Genomic DNA, 27,129 nt, shown 5'->3' on the forward strand with positions numbered 1-27,129 from the left:
AAGCATCTCTGCAGAAAAGAAGGTGGGAGCAGGTTGGAGACGGGAATGTGAGTGTAAGGAAGGAGCATAGGTGGGCAACATCCATTCAACAGATTAAATACCCACAGCTGACTCAGCCTACCTCCTGTACTTACCTAAGTACAAAAAATTAATCTAGTAATTTCTTCATTTCCAGCAAATCAGTATTTCCTGAAGTATTGTGATACTTTCCTTGAGCTGAGCAGAGCTCCACTAGGATTTTAATTTACAGACAATTTGGTAATATCTTATTACATGTAAGAGTTGTGTTAGGTCAGATAAAAATGTGTCTTGCATTCCTTGCTTGTCCCAGAGCTGCTGCACAGTAGATGTTTCAATGTGCTAAAGGCATAAAGAGTTATGAGAGTGCAGGTTTAGAGGTTTTTTTGGTAGGGATATTTGAACATATCACAGCCTTTACAGAGTAACTGCTTCTCCTGGGCTGGGAAGGAATTTGGGAACAGAGCTATAAAATAATTGGTGGTTTTGATTCAACAATAATAATGAATAATAATAAAAAAAAGAATCTTTTAAATAAACAGTCATAATCTGGTGTGAAACATAATTTTATAAATTTTTAGTCATCTCAAGATTAAATTGAAGACAAATTAAGACAAACTTGTGTGGTTAGATGTCATCAAAATAAAATATTTCATCTTAAAAACAGAGTTTCATTCATCGTGAATGAACCATGCAGGAAAACAAAGCAATTCACAGATCATTTTCCCATCTTACAGAAAGTTTCAGCTGAAAAGCTTGGATGAATACTATATAAAATCATGTCTGTACCACCCCAATCTAACTCATTTTCATAATAGATAAAGACAAATTACATCTTCCTTTTGTTTTGTTTTGCTTTCCAATTTATTAGATTGTTTATCTAATTAGAGTGAGTGCACAGCTGAGCAGTGAGCAAACCTTTTGTCTAGAGTTGGGTTTTTTTGCTTACTTTTATAGATAAGTAACAAGTGTTGCTGCAGCAGGGTGAGGGGAAGAACATTTTTGGCATTTGCACAACTTGGTATTCCTTTTCCACATGGAATAAAAATATGTGTTGTATTACAGAGTGGTCACCTTAGACCTGACATTCTTACATTTCCTTCCTGTATTAAAAAAAAAGCAAAGAACAAGAAGGAAAACCGTACACTAGGAAAAAAATGGCAGAAGCAATTTTTCACTAGGAATGGAAAGTGGGCAAAGAAACTTTGTTTTCCACACAGGTGAGATCTGAGATAAATGCAAAATAGTTGTGTATCTGCAAATTTCCTGGAGTCCTTGAGATCAGAACAGACTTTCCAGATGCTGCAGTTAAATCTTAAAAAGTTGTTCTGCAACATTATCCCACATTTATGATTCACTACAAGCTCAGCAGAACTAAGTGGGAAATGAGCTTTTTCTGTGCTCTCAGCACTTCACTAGACTTGTATCTAATATGTAAAAATGATGTTCTTGTGTTCATTGTGTGGTATTATCTCTTTGTCACGGTAGAGATGGACATGGCAAGCGATTGATGCAGACAAGATGTCTAACCTATCTACGCTCTTCTTTTATATCTGCTTCACAAAGCCGTGTGCTCATTTGATTGGTTACATAGTCGTTTTTCAACATTGCTATTGGTTAACTTTTACTCTTCTTCTCTGCTCCTTAGTACATGCAGAATTGCAGCTCCTCCATGCTACTCCCTTGCTCAGTTTCTCTTGTTTACCCGGCAAACGTTCCTCCTTTCAAAGGTACACTGGAATCTTGTCAAGGCCAAATTCTTCTTCAGTCAGGCTGGTGGCAGACCCGCTGCCTCCCCCGACAATTCCCCCTTTTTGTATTTGTGCTAGAAATATTGCCTGAGCAGTCCTCTGCAGGGCCCTTTGCAGAAGACTGACAAGACAGAGCAACATTAAAAGCACGGTCACAATTATCAGGATCACTACCCCCACAGTTTTGACCAGAGATATCAACCATCCAGACAGCCCCCAACCTTTAAACATCCTTGTTAGCCAATCTAAGCCATCATCTTCTGTTAAACGCTTGACACCATCTTTTAGCTGCTGTATGCTTTTAAAAATAGATTCTGAGTGGTCAGACAAATTCATGCAACACATTCCATCAAAATCTTCACACCCATGAGCAAAAAGTCAATAGCAGCTCTATTCTGTAAGGTAGCCTGTCTAACACTATCAACATCAGTTAAAAGACCACTGAGGGCTAATGAGGTAGCATTAGTTTGTTTGCTAAGCCAGCACCCTAACTTCTTTAAATTTGCTAAAGCATTTGCAACACCAACTCCTGGTGCAAGAATGGAGGATGCAATAATTTCACCTGAGTTCTAGAATGTTATTTGGTCATTACATTCAGAGGTAAATTGATAAACAGTCCTCTGGATTTGTTTCCGATGCCTAGCTACATTCAATATCATTGTGGCATTTGGTGTCAAAAGGGTGAGACAGCCGAGGCTGCATGGACCTCTGTTTAATTTGGAGGGAATACCTCCCCATGCTCGATCTCCTCAAATTAAAAAGACACCAGGAGGTAGAGCAAGAGGAACAGCAAAAGACCATGAGACGTTAGTTGAGGTATAATTGCACCAAGCGGCTGAGTTATGATAAGCAGCATTAGTTGCATTAACATTTTGCCCTCTTTGTGCGGAAGTATTATAAGACTAATTAAAAAACACACAAGCATCCATTATGACAGAGCCTAGCAACTCTAGTTCTTGGGGTTCTTGCATAACCTGTGGAAGGTGACTATATATACCATCCCACTTATCTGTACGCTTTTTTGGAGAGTTGCAAAGAGAGAAAGGCTGAAGGGTTTCTGGGTTTGGCCATGTGTCTACTGGCAATCCCACCAAACACATGGAGAATGGATTTTCAGGGTTCGCAGTAGAGAGGCACAAAGCTTCTTGATGTGTCGTGTTTGCCAAAGTTACCCAGACATTCTGCTTGGGTTGTGGAACTACCCATCCTTCTCCCTGATGCAGGTTCCAGCACAGGCCGAACACACCGAGCAGGAACCCAGCGAGGGCCGGCATCTGTAGAGACACAAGCATAACCCCTGCCCTGGGTTTAGCTCACATGGTCCACTCCACTGGCCAGTACCTAGATCTCTTAACATGCACTTTGACGCCCTTTTGCAAATCCTGTTTCGAAAAAAAGAGAAATGTTGAAAAAGAGGAGGCAGAGAAGAATTATCCCCATAATGGAGAAAGTTGAGAACATAAACGGCTTTATCTAGACGTGCCTGGGGGGGTTCCCCAATCATTCCCCCTTTTTGTTTTTGAAGCCGCTGCTGCAGCGTGCCATGCGCACGTTCAACAATTGCTTGCCCTGTGGGGGAATGGGGGATGCCTGTAACATGAGTAACACCCCACATATCAAAAAACGTCTGAACTTTCTTCGAAACATATGCAGGGCCATTATCTGTTTTGATTTGGCCTGGTACCCCAAGCATAGAAAAAGCCTTCTGCAAATGTCGAATCACATCTTTTCCTGTTTCTCCATTATGTGCTGTTGCTACTAAGGCATGAGAATAAGTATCAATAGAAACATGAACATATTTCTGTCGGCCAAACTCCTGCACATGAGTAACATCAGTTTGCCAAATCTGTAAGGCTCGCATACCTCTGGGATTAGTACCAAAGTACACTGGTGTGTGAGTTCCTTGGCAATCAGGGCAGGCAGCCACAATGGAACGAGCTTCAGTATGAGACAAGCCGAACTGCTGTCGTAGAGCTCCAAATCCTTGGTGAAAAAATTGATGTGGTAATACAGCTTGTTGCTTTATGTTAGGAACAGTACTCAGAGCCGTAGCAGAAACAAGAGCGTCCGCTCTGACATTCCCCTCTGTATAAAACCCTGGTAAAGGAGTATGGCTACAAATACACATGACAAAGTAGGGTTCTTTTGGTTGTTGAATAGTCTCCCAGAGTTCCAGGAGTACTTCAAATAACAATTGATTGTCTGACATAGTTAAACCTACTTTGTCTAGTCGAGCAACCAAGTTGGCTACATATGCTGAATCAGTTACAGTATTTACAGAAGTAAAACTAGAAAAGACACCAGCCACAGCACGTAGCTCTACTACCTGTGGAGAGCCCTTTTGATGTACCACCTTGTTCTTCCAGTCATGGTTTTCATACCATACCACTGCTGCTTTACCTGTTTTTCCTGAACCATCTGTAAAAACAGTAAGGCCATTCACTGGTTCTGGTTGGCTTAAATTTTTCTGACCAAATGGTACTTCTCGAGCAAATTTCAGCAGCGGGTGTGATGGCAGGTGATATGATATCTGTCCCTGAAAGCCTGCCATGGCTGCTTGCAGCTCATAATTATTTGCCCGACACCATTCAAAATACCAATTTTGAACAGGTAAAACGATTGTAGCTGGGTCATGCCCTGTTAGTTCTAAAGCACCAAATGGCACAGTTTTGTCAATTAGTACAAAGAGTTGTACCAATTGAGACAGATCTATTAGAGGAACAAATTTCTTGTGTATAGATTGCTCCACCATGTGAATTACATTTAATGCTTCCTTGTTTAGTATTCTGGGTTCTGCTGGATCACTGGAATTTTTTAATAATTCCAATAATGGTTGTAATTGAGAATTGGTAAGTCCAAGACAGGGCCTTATCCAATCTAAGGATCCCATCAGTTTCTGTACATCATTGAGAGTTTTAATTTCAAGGTTAAGTTTCACAGGTTGGGGCACAGCCTGCTTGCTTGTAACTGTCATTCCCAGATATTTCCATGGTTCTACCTTTTGTACCTTTTCAGGGGCAACAACCAATCCATAGTGTTGTAATGAATCTCTGGCCAAATTCTCCATGTCGTTCAACTGCTCCTTGCTGTTTGACGCTAACAGGATGTCATCCATGTAATGGTAACAATAACTAGCAGGAAATTTTTCCCTTACAGGTGACAAAGCTTGCACTACAAACCATTGTCAAATTGCTGGCGAATTTTTCATGCCTTGTGGCAAAACCTTCCATTGATACCTGTTTGAAGGTTCTGCTTGATTTACAGAAGGCACAGAAAATGCAAATTTCTCTTCATCTTGGGAGGCCAATGGAATAGTAAAGAAACAGTCTTTTAAATCCATCACAATAATTTCCCAATCTATCAGGATCATGGTAGGTGAGGGTAGGCCCAGTTGTAGGGCTCCCATCGTAGCCATGACAGCATTAATTTGCCGTAGGTCATGTAAAAATCACCATTTTCCTGATTTCTTTTTGATTACAAACACTGGGGTATTCCGTGGGCTATGAGAAGGTTCAATATGTCCAGCAGCTAGCTGTTCTGCCGCCAATTCTTGCAGGGCTTTTAATTTCTCAATTGACAGGGGCCACTGATCCACCCACACAGGGTTATTTGTTAACCCGGTTAATGCAAGTGAGGGTTGTTTAACACCCTGCAGCACAGTGGCCCCCGTCAAAAATCTGTGGTAATTCTCACACCCCACTGGGATAAACAATCACGTCCCCACAAAGTTAAAGGTGTTACTGTGATGTAAGGTCAAACTGTGGCTCTCTGCCCCTCAGGATTCACAATCATGACTGGAAGAGCAGAGAGCTCACAACGAGACATTCCTCCCAACCCCACAATTCCTGTGTCTGCTATCACTGTGGGCCAGTTAAGTGGCCAGTCGGTGCGACAGACAATAGTTACATCTGCTCCAGTGTCCAGAAGTCCCGAACTTCAGCAGAGGGAGGATGACTGTCTCAGTTGTAGATGGTGCATTTCATGGATGGATGATGCATCTCTATGGGTTGTGACCAAAAGGCCATCAGTGATCCAGTCAATCCGAAGTTGCCATCCCCACAGAGGCGCTGCTCTGCTTTCGGGACACAACTCAAAAAGGGTATAAGTTGAGCAATACGACTTCCTCGTGGTATAGTTACAGGTGGATAAGGAGTAGAAATCATAGCACAAATCTGTCCAGTAAAATCGGCATCAATAATGCCTACGTGAACAATGAATCCATTCAAAGTGCTGCTAGATCTCCCGATTAATAGGGCACTCAACCCCTGTCCTATAGGTCCTTGCGCATCGAGCGGCGCTTTAACAATGTCTTTTGTTAAAAGTGTTACTATGTCGGCAGTGGATACATCCAATCCTGCCGACCTGACAGTTTCGGCTGTGAGCTGCTCACAGAGGGGCGGTGAGCTCCTAACACATGGGAGGGTTTTGTGTCGTCGCGTGCCCTCTCACGCTCCTTTTCTTTTTAATAGGGCCTTCCATGTGGACAATATTGTTTCTTCCTCTTTTGTTATTTGTTGGCCCATAACTATAATCCCGTTCCCGGTGGCTCACCTTATCAGGTGTCGAAGTTCAGGTCCGGACCAGGCAGATTCCCACTGCTCTCAGCTTCACCGGGCTCCGTCTCCGCTGCACGTCGTCCTGCAGCCCACACAGAGTCTCTCTGTGTCGAAATCACGTCACCTTCTCACGTCTTTGTTAGAATGACTTCGGGGTCACCATTTGTCGCGGTAGAGATGGACACGGCAAGCGATTGATGCAGACAAGATGTCTAACCTTTATTATCTACGCTCTTCTTTTATATCTGCTTTACAAAGCCGTGTGCTCATTTGATTGGTTACATAGTCGTTTTTCAACATTGCTATTGGTTAACTTTTACTCTTCTTCTCTGCTCCTTAGTACATGCAGAATTGCAGCTCCTCCATCCTACTCCCTTTCTCACAGTTCCTCTTGTTTACTCAGCAAACGTTCCTCCTTTCAAAGGTACACTGGCATCTTGTCAAGGCCAAATTCTTCTTCAATCAGGCTGGTGGCAGACCCGCTGCCTCCTCCGACATCTCTTTGCCACTTCTTAATACATGATTCAGCTCAAGCATTTGGTTAACTGTTCCTGAGCATGCAGATTGACATTGTGATGCAGGGAATTATTAAAATGAAACCCTCACTATGTAATGAAGGGCATTTTAATGCTCAGGAGCAGGTGTTCCTACAAGTGTTTGAAAATGACACCTATTTTGCAGCAACCTCTGAAGTACACCAGGCACTGCACTAGTGTAGTACTTGGAGGCCAAAGAGACCAGTGCTGTGTTTGACAGCTCTAGCTTGCTCTTGGTTTTATTTGCTTTTACTTTTAGGAATAAACTGTGCCCATATCTCATTAAGGATGAAAAATTACTGATGATTCCTTTTGTTCTTTGCAAAGTGTTGCTCTCTCACTGTCATCACACTGGATCGGGGTAGGAAATGGGAACGGAAATGGGGACTGCTGCTGTGACCTCGGCTGCTCGCTAGAGAGCTGCCAGGAACTTGCAGAGCTTGGCTCCCTCACCCTGTACAGGCAGAGATGGGGCATGATCTACACATCTATTCCCATGTCCTCCACCCATGCATGGCGCTGGTAAAGAGGTTCACCAAGAGGGTACCAGCTCCCTTACACTGCTGTGAAGACATCTCCCATCCATCCTCCTTGACTCTCTGTCCGTAGCAAGGGGTCCTCCAGACCTCACAAAAGCGTGAAACCCCTGTCTTCATCTGCATATCTAGCCCCCTCATGAACGTATGACATCATGTGATGGATATGACATCATGTGATGGACCACCATGTTCAGGCCTGTGCAGAGCATGAGTGACCGTCGCTAAGCTGCCACTGAAGGAGATGTCTTCTGGATGTGGTTTCCCTTGGCCAGGCAGGATGCCATCACCTGCCTGCACCATTTTGGCATGGGAGAGTGGACCCAACGCTGTGCCACTGGTGTAGAAGAGGATGTACCACAGCAGGAGGACGTGGAAGGACCAAAGGAGTGAATGTCCTATGCAGCTTGTGCTATTCCTTCTAGTTTTTTTCCCCATTGCCTTCTCAACAGCAGTTAGATGTTTAGGTGCACGATTTTGTTGCAGTAGGAATGGTCACAGGGAACTTCAGCAGAGCCCTTCTCTGCCTTTTTTTTGTCTCCTAAACCACCAGGATCCCAATTTATGTGTGACTTTTTCCATAATACACTCCAGCAGAGTTACTTTGATCCTACCCAGTGGAAGGATGGTCCACAGACCTCAAAATCTGTTTGCTCAGGTGTGTTCCCTTTTTTTTTTTTTTTTTCACAAAACCCTTAATTTCTCAGTCTTTTTGTTTTAAGGAGAAAGATTAGTCAAGTGAACTTCTACAACAGGTTTTATTTGGCTCCAAGTTCAACTCTGTTGTGGTGCTGCTGATGATCCTTTTATTTTCCTTCTAGAGTGGTTGTGACACGTTGGAACACCTAATTTGTGCAAGCAGACAGCCCAGAAAATAAGGAAAATGCAACAGCTGGAGAAATCCAGCTCCAAAAACTGGAATGGTTTCCTCATGCAGATTTCTCCAAATCACAGCTAAGAAGGGGCATGGCTTGCTGAGAAAATGTGTGCCCTGTAAAATAAAAGGATTAGGAAACCACTTTATAGCTTGTGAGATTTATGGGTTCAGAACAAATGGTGTAGTTCACTTGGCCTGCAGCTCTAAAGGAGGCCAAAACAAACTGCTTTAAAGCTTTGGTTCAAAAGGAAGGCTCAGATCCCCCCTCACGTGGGTCTTTGTAAACGATGGGAATACGGGAAAGAGTCTTGTGTGTCCTGCAGCACCTCTAAGCTACCACTTTATGTTGCCTGAATGTGGTAATATTGAAAGGCAAATTTGTTCCAAATGTCCCAACACAGTGGAAATGTCAACCTGGAAACACAGTGATGGCGCAGAGATTTTAAAAATACGTGTTACGGGAAGAATTGCGGAGGAAGTGTGCGATGTGACCTTTTTTCTGTCTCGGAGAAATACAAGCAAAAGGCATGGCATCGCCCTGCTCTGTTGAAGAGAAGAATGGAAGTTGTTTGGGGATTAGCAGAGCCAAAGAAGCTTCATTTCATCTTGATTTGCATTTCGAAGGGGAGCTTGCCAGTGTGGATTCTCTGATGTCTGATAAAGGGTGAGCCCACATCCAACTATACCCTGTAGTGAGGGGAACTTAAGGGTCTCTGTCTCCTATAGCTCTGCAGGACCTGTCTTCCTTCCCCATATTTGTATGAAATCAGCCAGTTGATTCAGAGGTACTAGTGGAAGGTTTGATAAGCTCACACAAATAACCCAACACAATTACAGGGTTTTAAATTTTTTTTTTCTCTCAGAAACTGGGCTAAAAATATCAAGTCAAAGAATAGCGTATGTAAGAGCATGCAGAATCATTAACACCATTCTGTCTGGAAACCTAGTATATTCTAGCAGACAAACAGGGTAATTAATTTACTTTTTTTCTATTGAAAAGCTGGGTATATTAGCATTTTTTTGGTTTTTAAATGCAATACATAGAATTGGATAACATACTGAAGTCTAGATGAGTAAACTTGATTATCCCCAATAAGCAGCTCAAATTGAATTTATTCTGAAAGATTCAGTCTTCCAGCCCAGTCGCATAAGGACTCACTTTAGCGTGACCAGAGCGATTCTGGCATCGGGGTGTTTGTCCCTGTCTGATTGCTTCAGATTCGTTCTTGACACTGGGAGCCCAAAAGGACTCCCAGGCTGCTGACAACCTTTATCAAGCCCAGCTGCTGAGGAAGGATGCTGATTGTAGGCAGCCCATAGTATGTCATGGAGAAAACATTTCCTTCTTCTGTGCTTTCCAAGTCACTGAGGTCCTTCTGTGCAAACAGAGACAACGCTAAATTCCTGCTTGGCAGCCTTCAGCATGGCCCTACGGAGTCGTCTGCCTACCACAGAGAGCCACCTGCATTTAAATATATTCACCTTATTTGCATGAATCTAAATGTGCTCAGGAGCAGTAGGGATGTGCAAGGCAAGCCAGGAAAGAGAGCATCTGTCACCAGCAAATGTGTCCAGATTTTCTAATGAGACTGGTGATCCTGGATGCCTCAGGTTTCAGCTGGTAAATTTGCAGCCCCTGCCCAAAAGGCTTTCGGGCGGTATGTTTGTGGCCAGTGCCTTTGAAATCAGGTGCCATCCAAACATCTTTCATATAATTTCAGATTTCTCAGTACTCCAGCCATTCCAAGAAATTGTGACACTGAGAGACCATCAAAGGGATTGATTAAAGATTTTAATAATTGGGTTTACTGGATTAAAAATTAGAATAAAATTCTTGTTTACTCACCTTTCAACAAGTGTTTGTATGCTTTGGTGCTTATATCAAAATACTTAGCCAAATGGCCTGATTTTGAAGAGATTGTCTCAAATCTCCCATGCAGATAGCCTTGCTTTTTGGACTGACTTTTTGCATTATTTCAACAGTGAAAAGCAATAATTTGGGAGCTGGAATTGATGCCAAGGAGCCTTGTAGAACCTATGAGTCTTCCACTCTCTGGCCAAGCGTTTCCTTCCACCTTGTGGGTTGACACTGAGAGAGCAAGTCCAATAATGCTGAGAGAAGAGAAGGAGAGGTTTCTGGGAACAGCAGCCAAGTCTGTCCTGAGGAAGTCTTTAGGGCTTGATCTGTTGTGGATTTGAGCTCTTCAGGCTTGCTCTGAAATGAAATATCAAGTGACAAGAGCCACATTCACTGGTTCCTACATTACAGCAATAGTACAGAGAAAAAGATCTTCCCAGTTCTGCGAGCTGAGTAGTTACTTTTAGTTTATCTTCCCCATTCCCAAAAGGGAAGACACTGGACAACTCCTCTGTTGGTTTTTTCCCCTTCTGGGAAATGATGGACTTCCTTGGTTCGCAGCATCACTGAAATTGCCATTCTGTGTAAAACTGCAGCTCAGTATCTTGCTGCAGACACTGACCAGACCCAGCACCACAGGGAAAACTGCAAAAATCTCTTTAGGATGTATTATGAGGTGAGATGCCTGAAGGAAAAGCTTTCTCCTGGCCTCTTCCTTCTCCCTAGTAGCTTGAGGTTCAGCCACACACTAAGCCATAGGTATTTATAGCCTCCCTTAAGCCTAATATTACTGATTACAGCTCTGGATAGTGTTTTCATCCTTATACAGCTAATCCTTCCTTTGACGGGTACTGGAACTAGCCAGGACCAAGGCATGGACCATCTACTGTCCTGAAATAGTCCAGGTTGTGTAGTTGTGCCTGTTCCCCAGCGTGGTTTTGGCCATGCTCTCCAACAATTTCCAGGGAAGGCACAGCCCTTGGGTCACTCTCAGCAGGCAGCGTGGTTGAGGCCACTGTGTTTTGGTGAGTATTTGGGTGTGTGGATGTGGGCTGTGCTGTGCAAATGGTCTTCCAGGCCAGAAATCAGTCCCTGAAATATCTTATTTATTAGAAGAGTTGTAGCCACTGGTATTCATGTGGCTTTGAGCTGCAGAGACACTGGTTGTCCTCTTGTTTTTGGGTTACTGCCTGCCTACAGAGAAGGACTGGTGGAGTTAGTAGGCTTGGAGATGAAGACTTGATGGAGAAGGCAGCAATGTTCAGGGTGGAAGAAGGTTGTTTTCAACAGGGTGAGTAATTAGCACTAAAGGAGGTCACTAGAAGGCAGGGTGGATTCTTCACCGCATGAAGGCTGCAGAGTTAAATTAGATATTTTCCTGTAAGATGATGCTCCAGCTGGATGCAGGTGTTTTAGTGGAGACAGGGGCTGTAGCTCGCGCCAGCAATAGCCCTGCCTCACGGGTGCAAGCCTGCAGACCACGGGAGAGTGGGTGCTGTTTGCTGTTCTGTGTGCGGGGACCTTGCGGTCTGTGTTGCACGGGAGGTCAGGAAAGGGGACAACAGCAGCCCCTTCCAGAGGTGAACATCCTCCTGAGATTCATTTTGGGTGATATCCCCTTGTCCCTGTGAAAGGTGGTCCTGTTCTGCCAGCACAGCCAATGCTTGGCAGATGTTTTTTGTGTCTCTTCTTCAGTCATGCTTGGAGGTGGAGAGGAGACTTTCTCTACTGGATGTGACCAGTCAAAAGGAGAGGAGGAGTTATGACAGTGAGGAGACCAAGGTATTCGACAGAGCACCTATGAGCACAGCTGAAATGTTGCAAATGATTTAAAAATGGTCTTCACTACCAAAAAATCACTACCAAAGTTGAAAAGGTAACAAAAAGAAGCTCATATTGCCTTCTTTTTCCACTAAATCCTCTAAACCTTTTAATGTTTCACAGCTGGTATGAAGCCACATCAAATATCTGACCCCAACTGCTCTGGAGTTCCCTAACTGTCTCTTTGGCCCAACCAGCGGGTGATTAGGTGTTTTAGTGTCTCACTTTGCAATGCCTAATTGAATTCAGAGCCTAAATTCGTTTTTCCAAACTGATATACTCATGTAGGAGCCTGCATTTTACTGGCTTTCAACAAAGTAAAATATTTAACGCTCCAAGTGGGTCAGAGTAGGACCGCACGCGTAGTTGGGTACCACAGCCCAGGTGATGAACAGATTTGCTAAGTGGGCTGCTAGGTCGCTCACTTTAGCTCTTGATTGCTTACGATCACGTCTTCACACTCCAGTGTTCCTGTAAGTCCTTTAGGTGTTGCAGTATTGAACACTGCTAAATACCCCTTAAAATCTGGACCTCAGTCTTTTGCTTTGGGCAACTGTCTTGCTGTCGCAGCAATGATCTCCGGTCGTTGGCCAAATATCTTTCATGAGATGAAGATGAACCCTGTAAAGTCATTATAAAAGTAAAAATTTCTACCTAGACTGGCAGTTCTATGTTTACATCTTTCATCTTTCATTTGCAGCATTATGTTTAATCCATTGTCTGTGACTGTAGAATAAATCCAGAGTAAGGACTACAGGATTTGATGACGATAAGCCAGTTTTTCACTGCAGGTAAATTGGCAGTCTTACCTGCTCCACTGAGAAATTGAATTTTGCCATTGCTTTGTTGCATTCTTAAAGGTTGCTTTTTTTTAAACAGCTGCCAAAGCTGAATAGTGGCTGGTTTGTGTCCAGTGAAGAACAGACTTGGACTAAATGGAACAGCTGCACAAAGATGTTCAACATAATAGGTAATGTGAGTCTTTAAACAAAACCCAGTGCCATCAAAGCCAAAATCCGAAAAGCTCTTAACAAAAACCATATTTGTAAAGAACAGATGGAAAAAAAATTGTTCTGAGCTGTATAACAAGATCACATCAATCAGCCCAGCAGCAATGGCATACAGAAACGTTCACACATGACCAAAAAGCATAACCAGAACCAGACACGATACCGATATCTCCAACTCCTCAAAAAGCAAGAGAGAGTCAGGGTGAACAACATCCTGGGAGGCTGAAGACAGGCAGGAAGCACATCAGTTATAGAGGTGTTTTATGTCCATAAAGCTGGGGTTTGGGAGATTTAGGAAAGCATCATTCCAATACATTTTTCAACAGATCAGTTAAAAATACAGCCTTGAGCTCTCAACCGGTCTTTTTTATGCGTATTAGAAAGCCAGCGATAATTGAGCTGTCCGAAAGATGAAGCAAACACTCCAGGATATTTCCCTGCATGTTTTTATGATATTTTTGCCACTAGATGTCTCTGCTGACCTCACAGTGCACCGGACGAGCCGCTTTCCCTGGTGAACTGGAGAGACCAGGGTGGAAATCAAGCTGTGGCAAAACCTGCTTGTGACTTTAGTTCCTAGGGTTTTGCTTCTGATTAATAATTTCTCCTGTTTAACACAAAGATAAGAGTCAGCTGAGAAAGCTCTCACAATCTCATTTTCTTCAAGTATCAGAATGGGAGTAAGACACTTGCTGTCATCCATCGTTGCTCCTACTTCAGAGCACTTGTTGCCTACTCTGACATTTTGATTCTTGTCCGCTTCCCATCTCCCTGATGGTCTCTTTGCTTGTTTCCATGGGGTTTGTTCTCCTTGGATCTCATTCGCACCCACGAGCGTTGTGGACTAAGAGCAGCGATGTCTTGAAAGCACCCTGTGGCCAGCACAAAGGGCTGTGGGACATTGTGTAGAGCTCAGGGTGTCTGAGCAAGGCACCATTTCAGTAAGTGCTAATGACAGACATGAGAATGTTGGCAGGGAAGTCATAGAAACAACCCGTATGATCAGGTGTGAATGCTGACTCCAAGCTCCTGTACTCCAAGATGTGAAGTGGCTTGAGGCTGGAAGCCATGTCAGATGGTGCCTAAGCTGTGCAGCCCAAGGACTGGATAAAATGATGACAGCCATGGCTACGTGTCCTCTGGAAGAGAACTGATGGCCTTCTGCTGGCTCACAGCAAAGTGGGTGAGCTTAGTGCACCCTTTGGCCATGGCTGCAGGATCGCCCTCAGTGACTGACAGCTTATACTGTGAGTTGGGGAACAGTTGCAAAATGGAGGTGCCGGAGACTGTAGCAACGTTGGTACTATAGCTCTTAAGATGTAACCCAGCTTAGAGATGAAGCAATGCGTGCCTGAGGTCAAAGCTCCAGAGGGTTACTCATACTGCCCTTGACGCTACAGCGGTGCTGTGCCTGAGGTTTCCGATGGCCCAAGCAAGAGCAAGCCTGGTGTTACGGTGATGTTTTGCACTTGTGACTTTAGCAGTCCCAGGACTGCAGTGGAAGCCACTACCAGTTGCCTGAGATGTGAAACTTGGTCCAGAATGGTTTTTTTGCCATTAATTTCCCTACAGGGACTAGCCCCTGCCCTAAGAGACCTTCTCCCTTCTTGGATAGACATGAGCATGCCCTGGGTAGGATTTGTGGGGGAACGTGAAGTCTCAGGGTTATAATTTCTTCACTATTACAATGAATAGATAAACTCAGCAAGACTTCAAAAAATCTTCATCACTTTTCCTTTTTACAGCTCACCACTCCGTGTTCCCATTCATTCCTAACAAAACTGAGAAGCTTTCAACACCAAATGACACCTTCCCAATTCCACTGTGTTCCCACGACAGTTCAGGTCAGTATCCAAGTGCAAGGAAATTCCAAGGATGTTCAGAGCATATCTCAGGGGAGGAGCCTGGAAGAAAATATCAGAGAGTTCATGTTTTAACAGGCTACCCTCAAGATAATGGTGAGAATTAGAAAGTTTTGTCCCCTTTCCATTATTTAGCTCTGTATCTCTGTAGCAATTATCAGAAGGGAAGTGCTGCACGGGATAGGTGGGGCTTTGACAAACAACTGTGCGATATAAATTCTGTCTGGCAAATATGGTCAATATATCTTCCGAACTCACATGACAGCATGCTCAGTCTGAGTTTAAAACCAGTAACTGCAGGAGGAGAAGGTGGGATCCAGAGCTTGGGCTGGTCCCTGAGTCTGATATGGCATCTCCACATAACAGACCTGAGAATGGGAGGATATGTGACTCCCTCCTCTTTTTACCTGCTCCCGCTAATGGAAAAGCTGTGCCTAGAACTGATGTGTGTTTGAGTGCAAATCCCTTTTCTCCTTTCCTCATTTATTCTGTTTGCTTTCTTTGTTATGATTTGGGTCAGCAGTAAACCTTGGCATAGAACTCAGTGCTGTTTTGAATTGCAAAGGGATGCATTCCCATTCTAGGTGAGGTAACACACTTAACATCTCTGTTCCTCGGTTTGACTATCTTAAAAGTAGAGAATAGCAATATTGACCAAAAGAGGTTGTGACATTTAAATGCTTGACAAGTGCTGGGGGACAGAGGTGTCACTGAACTGCATGAGCTCCTGTGGCACACTGAAGAAGAAAACTAGTAAGGTTATATGTGCAAATCATGCTCCAGCATGGAAACTATTTTGAGGAATCCAATAGTTAAACATACAAAAAAATCTGCCTTAAACTTGTGATTGCATCTGCTGAAATCAATTATTAAATTAATTATCTTTGCTTTGTCATAGAGAACTGATAATGACCTTAGTACTTAGTTACATGGGGACTTCTTCCTCTATTTGAAGCCTGGATGAGTCTACCTTAATTATCTAGTTTGATCTAATTCATCATCTGGCTCGTTGACTTTCATTCAGTGCTTCTTACAACATGCTCCAAAACCTGTGGTGCCTGGACTACTTTGATCATAGATGGAGACAGGATGTTACAGCCACCGGTATGAAGAAGCCAAATTGGCTCATTACTTCATTAAATCAGGGCAGAGAGAAGAGCTGGATCCCAAATGGGGATACGATGCTCTCTTTTTCTAGTCCCTATCAGCTCATCAATCCAGTAGCTGCCATCTCTCCCACTGACTCTGGACAGATATCGAATAGGCTTTGTGCAGAGCATGAATGTCTGGTTTATTGATGGTACCAGTTACACAGAAAAGGCCATAAACACAGTGTGAAAGGAAAAAGATATAGGACTGAGTTTTTTGGTTTTGTTTTTGTTTTGTTTTTTTTTTTACCATCTTCCTTCTCCTCATAAATAATATAGCTGATTAGGTTTTCCTTTCAGTCTTGGTCTCTCTTTTCTTCCAGGTGACCTCCTGAGCTGAATATGAACCCTTGATCCTCACTCATGGAGTAAGGTTGGACCTTGCTTGGCCAGGGTTCCCTGATGAGGCTGGGGTACCATTGATCTTGGAAGCAAATAGAACTGACCATATCCGTACTAATAACCAGCACAGGTCTCAGCTGGCCATACAGCTAAATTTTATGTGTGGTCCTTAGAACAGTTTTGGCCAGTCCCAAACAGTCCTGTAGTTGCACAGGCCAGATAGCCTTCCTGGTGACGAGGAGGGATGTGACCAGCCTGTTCTGGAAAGCAATAGAGATTAATGATAAAGGTACAGACCCTTCCATCTCATCTGGCAATGCTCATTCTGCTGGCATATAGAGAACAGAGATACTTAAGTGTCTGCTTTAGAAGATGTTCTGGTAAGATGAGCTGCACAGGTCACGGTGTTTCAGCTTTTTATGGGTTTGTTCAGTTCTGTCCCTTCCCGTATATGAAGTGCATTTGGGAACTTAATTCTAAAGCTGGCAGGGGAAGGGATGGGGAGGGAGCAGAACAGGTTTTATTGGATCACTTTTACTTGGGGCTCATGTCTCCAGCTTTCCAAGGACACCTTGCATCTCACTGCTTTGCTTGAAGTGTGAAGTCAAGGAGTTTGGCAGCAGTTGAGCAGTCACTCCTCTCTGCTTTAAAACCTTCCCTAATTCTTTGTTCCAATAAGAACCACTGTATTCAAAGTGGGAGATCATATCCAGGGTGGATGCTGAAGGCAAAGACGTAGACAAGATTTTGAGTAAAGTTTACAAGCAGCTTCTCAAATGGCTTGAAATCAGTTCCGTTGGCTGATTTCAGTTGTTTCCCCAACTCATCCCTCCTTTGCCTTGTAAACTGTTTGTACAGAGGGACAGCTACATCTATACTTTGTAAGTATTGTGTTCTAGTTCTGTATCACATTTGGGTCAAACCAGAGATGAGATTTCCAAACTGCAGGTAACCCACGTTTTTCAGTAAATAGGTCTGCTATTAAGAACTTCTTACCTGGTGATTCCTGGGACAGCGTTTCCAAACAAAGCAGGTAAAACCCCTTTCCCTAAGCTGAATCCTCTTTCTGTAAGAGCAGTCTTCACCCCCAGGCAGCTGCAACACCACATCAGAGCCCAGCTGTCAGCTCCCACCAAACAGCAGTGCTCATTGAAAGCAGGTAAGAACCAGGAGAAAAAGAGAGATGATGAGTAAAGGGGATGGGGAAGATGAGGAAGAACGATAACCAGAATGGCTCTAACCCCATTGCTACAAATTGCGTCTTCTCCCAAAAGCCTTATTTTATGAACAGATGCTGGGGGAGAATGTTTAAAACATAATAGTTTAGCTGTATTTAGATTTAGGCTACATCAGATCGCCAAAGTATTTCTTATTCTGTTTGCACTTTACATGTGTTTTACAGTGCCAGGAACTACCCATGCCAAGAGTCAGTGATACGTGGACACACAGTCTGTGTGACATTGTCATAAATTAACAGTGATTTTTATCATTACCTTGCTGCACACAAGGACTGGTGCCGGATCAATGCAGCAAAGGGAAGTCATCCATGGAAATGCAATCTGCGTGGCTGAATGTGGGTAAGGAGGAGACAGCAGGAGTGCTGCACAGGATTGACTATGCACCACAAATTACATATGAGGGGAAGAAGCCAGTGAGATTTTCAGACAATCTCTCCTTGTGCAGTTAGGGTGGAGTTAAGCTCAAGGACTTGGCAATGCATTTGATTGCAGAAGCAGCAGAAGTATGAAGGCGAGGAAAAAGGTGGAGGTGCTCATCACTGAGGGCAGTAGGAGGCAGATGGGACATGTGTACATTGAGATTCAGGTCAACTTTAACCACCTAAGGGCTTCCAGTAAACAGTTGACTGGACCCTCCCTGTGGCCCATGGGAATAAGAGGCATTTCCAGAGGGTGGCTGTAGGACTATGTTAGATGGCTGACTTGGGGTGGGCTTGCTTAACCCTGACAAGGCCCCGCTCTCCCTTTTCCCTGTGGGAGAGCACTAGGTGACTATCTTGTGCTGGACTTAAGTCAGTGAAAACTCCCCCTGCTCTTACAGAGGAAAACCCAGGAAAATGCAGGCGTGAGTGCCCAAGTGACAGCTTGTAAGAGACACGGCCAACAATCAGCTGCAAGTGTGAGAAGGGTGAGAACAGGAGGCTAAAAGAAGGGCTGCCTGGGGTGCCAAACAGGAGAGATTATTTTGAGTGGATCAAAGGGAAGGGAAGCAGGACATGATAATGTGGGACAACCCTTTTCCAGGACGGGATCTATTGGGCTGCAAGCTCACATCTGCAGGGAAGCAGCAGGAGCTACCAGGTCTCTTAAAGCAGGACTAGATGAAGAAGCGATACATGTGCTCAAAGGAGCAGTCCCAGAGCAGGCAGGAGACATCTGTATCGAAAGACATCTCCAGCTCTTATTTCATCATTGTTTTAGAAGGAATAGTCGTTCATTTGGAGACTACTAGGATTATTGTCAGAAGTAAGGCCGTAATCCATGGAGCAAATCCCCACCTGGCCTTACTAAAGGAGGTGACTTCACTACAGTGAATAAAGCTGCTGCAGCTTTTCTCAGAGAAGGCTGTGGAGATGCTTTTCAGCCAAAGTGAGTCACGCCGTGCATCCGACTCCCACTCCTGATCCCTCCGGCTCTGGGGACCATGAGATGGCGCAGTTACCCTGGATATCAGATCGCAGCTGGCTGCACACTGGCCAGGTATCTTCCTAAAATATGTGTCTGCTCCCCAGCTGCACAACTACAACCATGTGTTAAGGAGCTGCTGCTTTATACACTGTATAGCTACATCACCTAACCTCTTTTTTTTTTTTGCCTTCCCAGGGAGTCAGTGAGGTACTGTGGGACAAGAAATAGCAGTCAAGCATATTGCACTCTCCTGTTAGTGTCTCCAAGTGTGCCCCTTGCAGGGATCCCTTTCCTCTCCTTTTCTTAAATAGGGCTTTAAAAAAATAAACTAACGGCAAATGCATTTTATGTTTCCCCCCTGGAAAGCACTACAAGGACATTGCTTGTTTTATTAGCAGGGCAGCAGGATGCAAAATAACAGACACAGGCCACATGGCAGAAGGTGTTGGCAGTGACCACCCTCCTTCCGCATCTCCAGGAGTGGGAAGAAAAGGTCTGAGCGTTGTGTCCTGTTTACAGGTGGTGTTCATTGCCATCTATCTTTGGGTCCCTTCTGGGCTTGTGAAGGGGTGGTAGCTCCAGTGCACTGGCTAATTTCCAGGGAGGGATGCTGCCTTGAATCTCCCTCAGGTTCCCCATCATTTTGAACTGGATCCGGGTTTTTTTCCTGCTTACACTTCCCAGTGGTTGGGTCATCTTGGTGTGTGCTCACAGACTGCCCCAGAGGTGATGTTTTTCTGTGGAAAATCTGCATCTGCTCATGAACTGGCACACTCAACCTCATGCAGAGAAGACAGCCTGAGTCCTGCATTTCACATGAGCTTCATCCTGGGAATAAAAATGCTTTGGGATGCAGAGAGCATTTCCTCCCTGGGATGCTGTATTTACCAGTGCAATGGCTGCAGCTTCACTCAACCTAGAGTTTGCCTTCAAAAGCTACGGTGAAGCTGAGGCAGATGATGGATCTTCTTCAGCTCCTGGCAGTCAGCATGGCCATAACATGCATGTGGTGTTACACACATGGGTGCAGTATGGTGCTGCATAAGCGCCAGTATGGAAAACACACCCTGTCAGTAGGTTTTGGTATTTGTTCCCTAGAGCGTCACTGATCCTGAGCGTGATACGGTGTGAACTCACCCTCCTGCTCCACAGGCGCATTTTGCTATGTCTATAAATGCCCTCCTAGCACGTCAGGCCCTGATTCTTATCACCTGTACACTTGAGAGATCAAAACAGCCGTAGAAAGGCTTATCCAGACTCTGCTGTGAGAGCCCCTGCCTGCCCCTGGCCACATTCCAGCACCACACTGGCACCATCTCCTCCCTTGGCCAAAAGTGCAGATCTCCAGCTTTTGAGGCAGACCACTGCTGGCCAGAAACCCCGACAAGTGCAGATGCTGCCTTTGGCTTCAAGGAGAGAGTGGACAAGCAGCCCATATAGAGCAAGGAGCAGAGAGGCCACTTGTCTGGGCATGCCCACCTCTTTTGAAATGCTTTTCCAGTTGCTTTTCAAGCTTAGTAGGGTGTCCACCATATCCTGCCACAAGCAGGACCAGTGTTTTGGGAAGGGTTAGCACAGAAAAGCCCTTTCGTGGCACAGCTTCACCCTACAAGCACTGCATTGAAGTGGCCAAACCATGAGCCTGGCTTTCCTCTGAGCACCTCAGAAGCCCAACTAAACCCCCATGAGATCTGACTCTCCCTTTAGGAGTGCCCTCCTCTACCCGTCAGGTGCCCAGGGTTCCTGAAGGAACACCCTTCAGGGCTTAATTAATTATATTTAACATTTTCTTTGCCTTCCAAAATTGCCTCCCACCTTCCCTCGGCAGTTTGTGTGACGCTGGTTCCTGGACCAGCTACCCAAAACCTGCTGGGTCTCCCACTTGGGTGGGCTGAGATGTGGAGATGTGATGCTTCCAGTCCTCCATTTCATCTCTGGCCTCGGGGCAGTGTGTTGGGATCAAGGATGGGGACAACTGCTATAGCAGGCACCTGGCCACCCTTGACATCTCCGGTTGGGTTGCACTTGAGCTTTCCCCCACGCTCCTCTGATGCCCGACCCAGGCACCGCGTCTGCTTTTGCTATCAGCTCCTTGTTGTGAGCTGAGCCCGGCAAACCTACGCGTTCCTCCTTGCTTACACACCACAGCTTTGTTTGTTTTAATCAAAGGGGCCCCTGATAATTATTAACATATTTAATTATTTTTACTCTGAGTCACTCAGCTTGGGTGTGGAGTGATCACAAGGATTGCTTTACTACAAAGACCCAGCCCTGGAGCATTTGCACCACCAAGTAATCGCCCTTCGCAGATGGAGCTCCCATTGATGCCTGCCTCACAGCTTGCCTTTCCTCCCAGTTTGAGCTGTTTTTTGCTTTGCTGGGAAGTGCTGGCCTCAAAAGGAACAAAATTGGGCACATTCAGACAATTTGCAGGGCTAAGGCTTTGCACGCTGAGGTTGCTAACTCCTGGACAGAGCTGACAGGGCATGATGTTCATCTGAGCTGTGCTCCAGCCCCGCACCTCATGGGGGGATGTTAGTCCATCTGACCCCCATGAAAATTGCACCACCCCATCCAGTACCCCCCTCCCAGGCTCACCAGTGAGTTACGTGACCTCACACCAACAATCAGAGCACACTGCAATTAGCAGTATTTGTCTGAGGAAACTCATAACTCTGCACTTCCACATGATTTATGAGGTTCCCCAGCCTGGGCTGGCCTGTGAGCCGCAATCATTCCCAGTCCCGGCGGTTCACGGTGAGGCTACCTGGGGTGGTCTGGGTGTTCTTCCTCTCCTGCTGTCCATGGGGGCTTTGCAGGGAAATGCTGCCCTTGGTCAATGCCTGCTGTGAGCCCCCGAGGTCCAGGGGGTTTGGCTGGGGACCAGACCCATGTGCCCAGGGTGTCTTTGGATTGAGGTGCATTCCTGCCATCCTGAGTGAGCTTGGTTCCTGCTCCCTCCTCTGTGCCCCAGGACTTTCTCCCCAAAATAAAACAGGACGCTGTGATCATGGATCCCACAGGATTGACTTGGTTCTGAGTGTCCAGCATCCAGGAGAATCCTTCTGGCTGGTGAGCAAGAATTACTTCCATTCTGCCTGACCAGTGATGCAGGATTGCATTAGCCAGATTTGTAGACACAAGAAAATTGAGGGAGGGACTCAAGGATGCACAAAGGAGGCCTTGGCAAGGCTGGGAATTGAGCAAAAATCTTCAGACACCTTAAAGAAGACGTTTGCTCTTCTTGAAATCCATATTTAAGAATAAGTTTTTGGTTAAATACATACATAAATATTTAGACACAGAGAGAGAGGAAGAGGTGGAAAGAAATAAGTTTCACAAACCAAAAACTGCACAATTTTAAACAAATCCAATCTGTTAATAAAAACCAGAACACTGATGCTACTTTAAAAGGATATAAGATAAGGGCCAGTCTCTGCTTTCCTTTGAGGGAAAAGATTGGAAAATAGTGATCAGGCTGTTCCTACTATGGTTGGGCTCTTGCTCAGAAAGCCTTTTTTTTTTTTTTTTTTTTTTCTGCTCCGAAGTGTTTTATCAGCATTTTCGTTAGCTCTAATAATAGCAGCACGTCTTTTGTCTTGGCTGTTTTCACTGAAGACTCCAGGGAGCAGAGCTGGTGTCCCGGCATTTCTAGTCTCGATCAGGGCTTTGGTTGAGCAGTGATCACCCCAATGTCCTTGTATTTTTGGTGTTGTCTTGTCACTCTAAAGTCTTTGCGTGTGTCTCCAAGCAGCCCCCAAAAGCCACATGGTGGCAAGCTGCCTGTGAGACCCCATAGGCAGGAGGTGTCTGGGGAGGGGTCAGAAGAAGGTGTGTTTGGACCTGATTTTTGCTTCTGTGCCTTAAGCACAGCCTGGACCCTGCGATGGGCATCCAGCACCTCTTGCCAAGCACCATCCCAGCATCACACCCCCTTTCCTGTGGGTGTTTAGCAGCTACAGTCCTGCTTGCTTTGGATGCAGCAGAGAAAAAGCAAATGCATATGTGGGGTGAATTCCCAAGCTCAGCTCCATCTTTACCCAGTACAGGGAAGAGTTGGGCTTGTGAATGTATAATTACAAAATAAGAGGGACTCCTCTTGTTTAGAAATTCTGCAAGCTGAGGTGAGTGATAACTGGGAGAGTGGTGCCCAGCTCCACCTGTGGATGCTGCCACCAAGGAAGATGGACTTGCCCGAAGTGGGAGATGACAGCAACTGGAAAGTGCTGTGGGAGGCTGGAGAGAAGCATGGGGAGAAGCACCTGAGGACCCAAAAGTTTGCAGGAGGTGGGAAGAAGCATCATGAAGAGCCATCTCTCCTGTTCCAGTTGCAGCAGCTGAGCATCATCGCAGGACATGTCAGGATCTCAAAATCTCTGCATTACTTGAGCCTGGGTTAGATCTGATCCAGATAGGCTGCCTAAGCTAATTCCCAGCTTGCACGAGCAACTGTCCTCACAAAATGGAATGATAGACCATGAGTGGTGACTCTCATTGCTGCTGCTGCTGCTGAGAACCAACCTGTGCCATTGTAGCATCCTCTGCTCCTCAACGCTCCCCATCCCCTCCACAAACCACCAGACAAAGCTCCTTTATTGCAAGGCCAGAGAAGGGAGGGGAATAAGCAGGACCATTAAAGCCGAGACTATATTAAGCTACAGAAAACCACAAAAATAAAGTTCCTGCACTCCCAGCAGCGCTAAACCTGTCCGCTGACTTCCCCTCCAAAATCAATCTCGACCTGACCCGGGTGGGAAAATGCCTGTAGTCGTAACCACACTGTCGTGAAAACACAAAGCGAGGCATTTATCTGAGTGTTTGATTGCACAGCTCGGCGCTGTGATTTGCTCTGCTCTGCAAAATAACAAAGCCAAGACGCTGCAGGTAACAGTCAGGCCAAGAAGTCTGCGAGTTTCATTCCCTACAAGTGAGTTTTGGCACAGTAGCTACTTCACACCCAATTAATTACTTCAGCACCAGATTATACTTGCAGGCTCCAATAGAAGTGATAATAGGAACCAATTAAATTAATTTATATTTACTTTGTAAGCATATTTTCCTTTGGTAAATCTTTGCTTTAATTTGACAGATTGGACTCCAGCATTTTGTTTTTGTTAGGAGATACGGCCCTAAATCCAGAGGAACAAATCCAAACCTGTAAAATCAAGAAGTCCTTCCCTTTCAAGATTCAAAAACATGTAGGACGTGGAGTTAAAAAAAAAAAAGAAGAATGTATGCACGTGCCCGGACTAATAAAAACATATCGTGAAATGTGCAGGGAGGTGCCAACACGTCTTGCTGGAAGAACATGAGCGTGAGCTGGGTTGGAGGCAGTGGCTGGTGAGATATCCATGCCAGAGCTCGAAACGGAGATAAGCTTTCATGTCACAGCGGGCCGGCTCACAAAACAGCTTGAACGGGAGAGAGCCACGTTCTGCTGTCACCTGCTGTTGGAGAACTGGCTTGCTAAGTGCAACTGGTTAAAGTGGGACATTATATTTTGGCATAAACCTTAAATGGTTAAATACTTTTGTGCTGTAGTAGCATATGAATGTCTGCTCCTTTTGCACCCAGTTTGGCTGTCGATACATCTGGGAATAGCTGAAGGCCTTTGTGTCTTTCATGAACTCCCTGTAGGATGTCTCAGAAGTGAATGATTAATAAACAATTGCATTATCTTATCCACATCTTGGGGAATAATCCTAATAAAGTATAGTACCAGTCAGCTAAAGAGTGGCCTGCCAGAGACAGAAAAAGCCATGAAACCGGACCTGTGCCCCAGCATGTGATGATGTATATGTATATCCCTGTTAGCCTTCCCTATCCCACTGGCAGCCCACCCTTCCCCCCCTTCCCCTCTCCAGCATTGTTCTCACTAGACTCCAAGGGTTCATGAAGTGAAGAACTTCTTGTCACCCCTGTGAAACCATTCCTGAAATGTTCAAAGCGCCTTCTGTCATTTCTTCTCCTCTCTTCTCCTTTGAGCATCTATCACAGGAAAGTGCAACTCTAGCAAAACCGTCCTTGGAAAACCAAACCTGGGGACCTGCCAGAGCCCTCCACTGCTGCAGGACAGGCTGATCTGGTGTTTTCCCACAAGCTTCAAGCAACAGACTGGGAGTTGTCCCTTGTTAAAAACCTCCATCAAAGTGGGTAGAGTCTTATTGGTGGGTTCCACTGATGGCATTAAATCATGGACCCCATTAAAGGTAGCAGGGCTAGGGACACCCAAGATGACAGCGTGGCCCTGTGACTAAGAGATCAGGAGAGAAATTTATTTGTGCTGATGATGGTGGGCTGGACATGTGCAGGATGGGAGCAAATACATGTCCTCATGGACCCTCACTTTTTCTACATGGAGAGGAGCTGGGCTGAAGTCTCTGCCTTCCTCTGAGCTGGCAGGAATGGGGACATCATGGGGAAAACCTGCCCCTTTGTTTCCCTGAGGGATGAAAGGCAGCTCACCAAAGTTGCCAAAGAGGCTTTGGGGACATTTTAATGCCTTTGGAAAGCCGTTGAGCTCCTTCTGGGCTCTGGAAATTTGCTACTTCCAATGTTGCTGTTTTCTCAGCCTAGAATAGTGTGTGGATTTTACAGCTGTAGAGTTGCTACTCATTTTTCACCCTCTGGATGGTGATTTATGGCTTCTGGAACAAAGGTTAAACCTTCTTCCTCTCGTTGTTAGTGCTGTTTCACATGCTTCACACAGATTGGTGCCGTTGCACTCGGAAGAGTTCGTTGGCCAAGGTCCCATAAAATCCAATTTTCTCTTCATTGTGGATGTCCATGCTTTAAGTCTGGGAGATGTGTGGGTATCTCATCTCTGCAGACCTCCAAACAAGAAATCTTCAGTGCAACACAGTGGAGAAGGATCAAATAAAAAAAACCGATCTGCAAGACAACACAAGTACTCCCATCACCTCTGGTGTATACTAGTGAGGCAGTAACATCAGGCTGCCACAAAGTTCTGGGTAGGTCCCTGTTTTCTTTGTCGATGTGAAGGAGTGTTGCCCACTCAACAGCATGCTGTGAAAATAGACATGCATTCGGCAGGTCAGCAACCTTGTTTGCGCCCCTCCAACTCTTCTGCAAAAAAATCAAGGAAGTAAGAACATTGTGTGAAGTGAAGGACATGCTGCATCCTTGCAGTCTAGACTTCTCAAAACCTATTTTAGCTAATTCCTTTTTCTGACTCATCATTTTCCCTTTTGAGGCTCAGCTTGCTTTCTGCTGGTGACTGTGATGGAGAACTGCACGTGGACAGTCTCTGTGGCATTAGCTGCTGCATTCCCACGAGGCTGGGCTGTAGACGGGGGTCATCACTGACAGCCAGAGGTTGGTTCTGAGCTGAAGGCACCAATACTGATTTGTGCATCCCATGACCCATCTGCCAGTGACACGTGATGGATGAAGCTGTTGCGGGTGGTCAGTGTCCTGAAGCTAGAGGAAGGCTCCAATATACGGTTCTTCGTCCGCAGTGAGACATTTAACTGCTTTACCACCACACCCCATGAGCCATTGTTATACTTGGCTTATTCTTCCACCAGATGCAGGTTTTCTGTTTTAAAGCAAAACTTAAAAATGAAAACTATGCGAGGAGAGATTTACGGCCTGCGTTACCACTGGGCCAGGCAGTGAGGGCCTTAAAAGCTGAAGTCAGTCTGCACAAATATTCAAGTTCTGCTTTTCACCCTCCGTGAACTCCATCAGATTGGCTGAGAATAGCCTCTGTGCTCTCCTGTCTACTGCAGTTAAATTTGGACATCCTTTAGAGCAAGAGATGACACCTAGCCAGGCTGTGCCAGAAGAACCTCGGAAGGGAAACTGTATGAGCCACCATTTCTGGGACATGCTCAGCAAGCCATGAGGATATCACATTATCATTTCTGTGCCTTCTCCAGCCCTTCCCCATCCTTAGTGGAAGCCTCTCGTGAGCCCTGAAAGTGTCACTGCTTGTTCCTCTGGCTCCCTCTGAAAAGCTAGTTTCTGCCTTAGTAATTTTAGGAGAGGAGACGATGTTATCAAACAACATGAACGTTTTAACACCATCAGAGACCCACACCAGACTGAGAAATGAGACTCCTGGGTTGTTAGAATTCTTGCCTCTTCACCCCTCACCCTTCTCCCTGCTTAGGTCCCTCATGTGCATTGACTACATCAATAAAAATC

General features: G+C 45.2%; 1 protein-coding gene across 14 annotated transcripts in view; it reads left to right on the forward strand.

Annotated features, from left to right (window-relative positions):
• THAP12 (THAP domain containing 12) overlaps positions 1-24,237 on the forward strand; it is a 44,106-nt gene extending 19,869 nt beyond the window's left edge. For 2 of the 14 annotated variants that reach the window (XM_074816485.1, XM_074816487.1), the window contains 8 exons: positions 8,219-12,008; positions 12,654-12,744; positions 12,833-12,923; positions 14,709-14,807; positions 16,297-17,474; positions 17,718-17,892; positions 18,754-19,032; positions 19,156-19,337. The gene's annotated coding sequence lies outside the window, so the exon portion shown is untranslated. Of the gene's footprint in view, positions 1-4,784; positions 12,009-12,653; positions 12,745-12,832; positions 12,924-14,708; positions 14,808-16,296; positions 17,475-17,717; positions 17,893-18,753; positions 19,033-19,155 lie in introns of all 14 variants that reach the window. The other 12 variants (XM_074816477.1, XM_074816476.1, XM_074816479.1 and 9 more) reach the window with 12 other exon arrangements.
• Positions 24,238-27,129: the final 2,892 nt, after the last annotated feature.

Source organism: Strix aluco, chromosome 2 (genome assembly GCF_031877795.1).
Source record: "Strix aluco isolate bStrAlu1 chromosome 2, bStrAlu1.hap1, whole genome shotgun sequence".
Taxonomy (NCBI): Eukaryota; Metazoa; Chordata; class Aves; order Strigiformes; family Strigidae; genus Strix; species Strix aluco.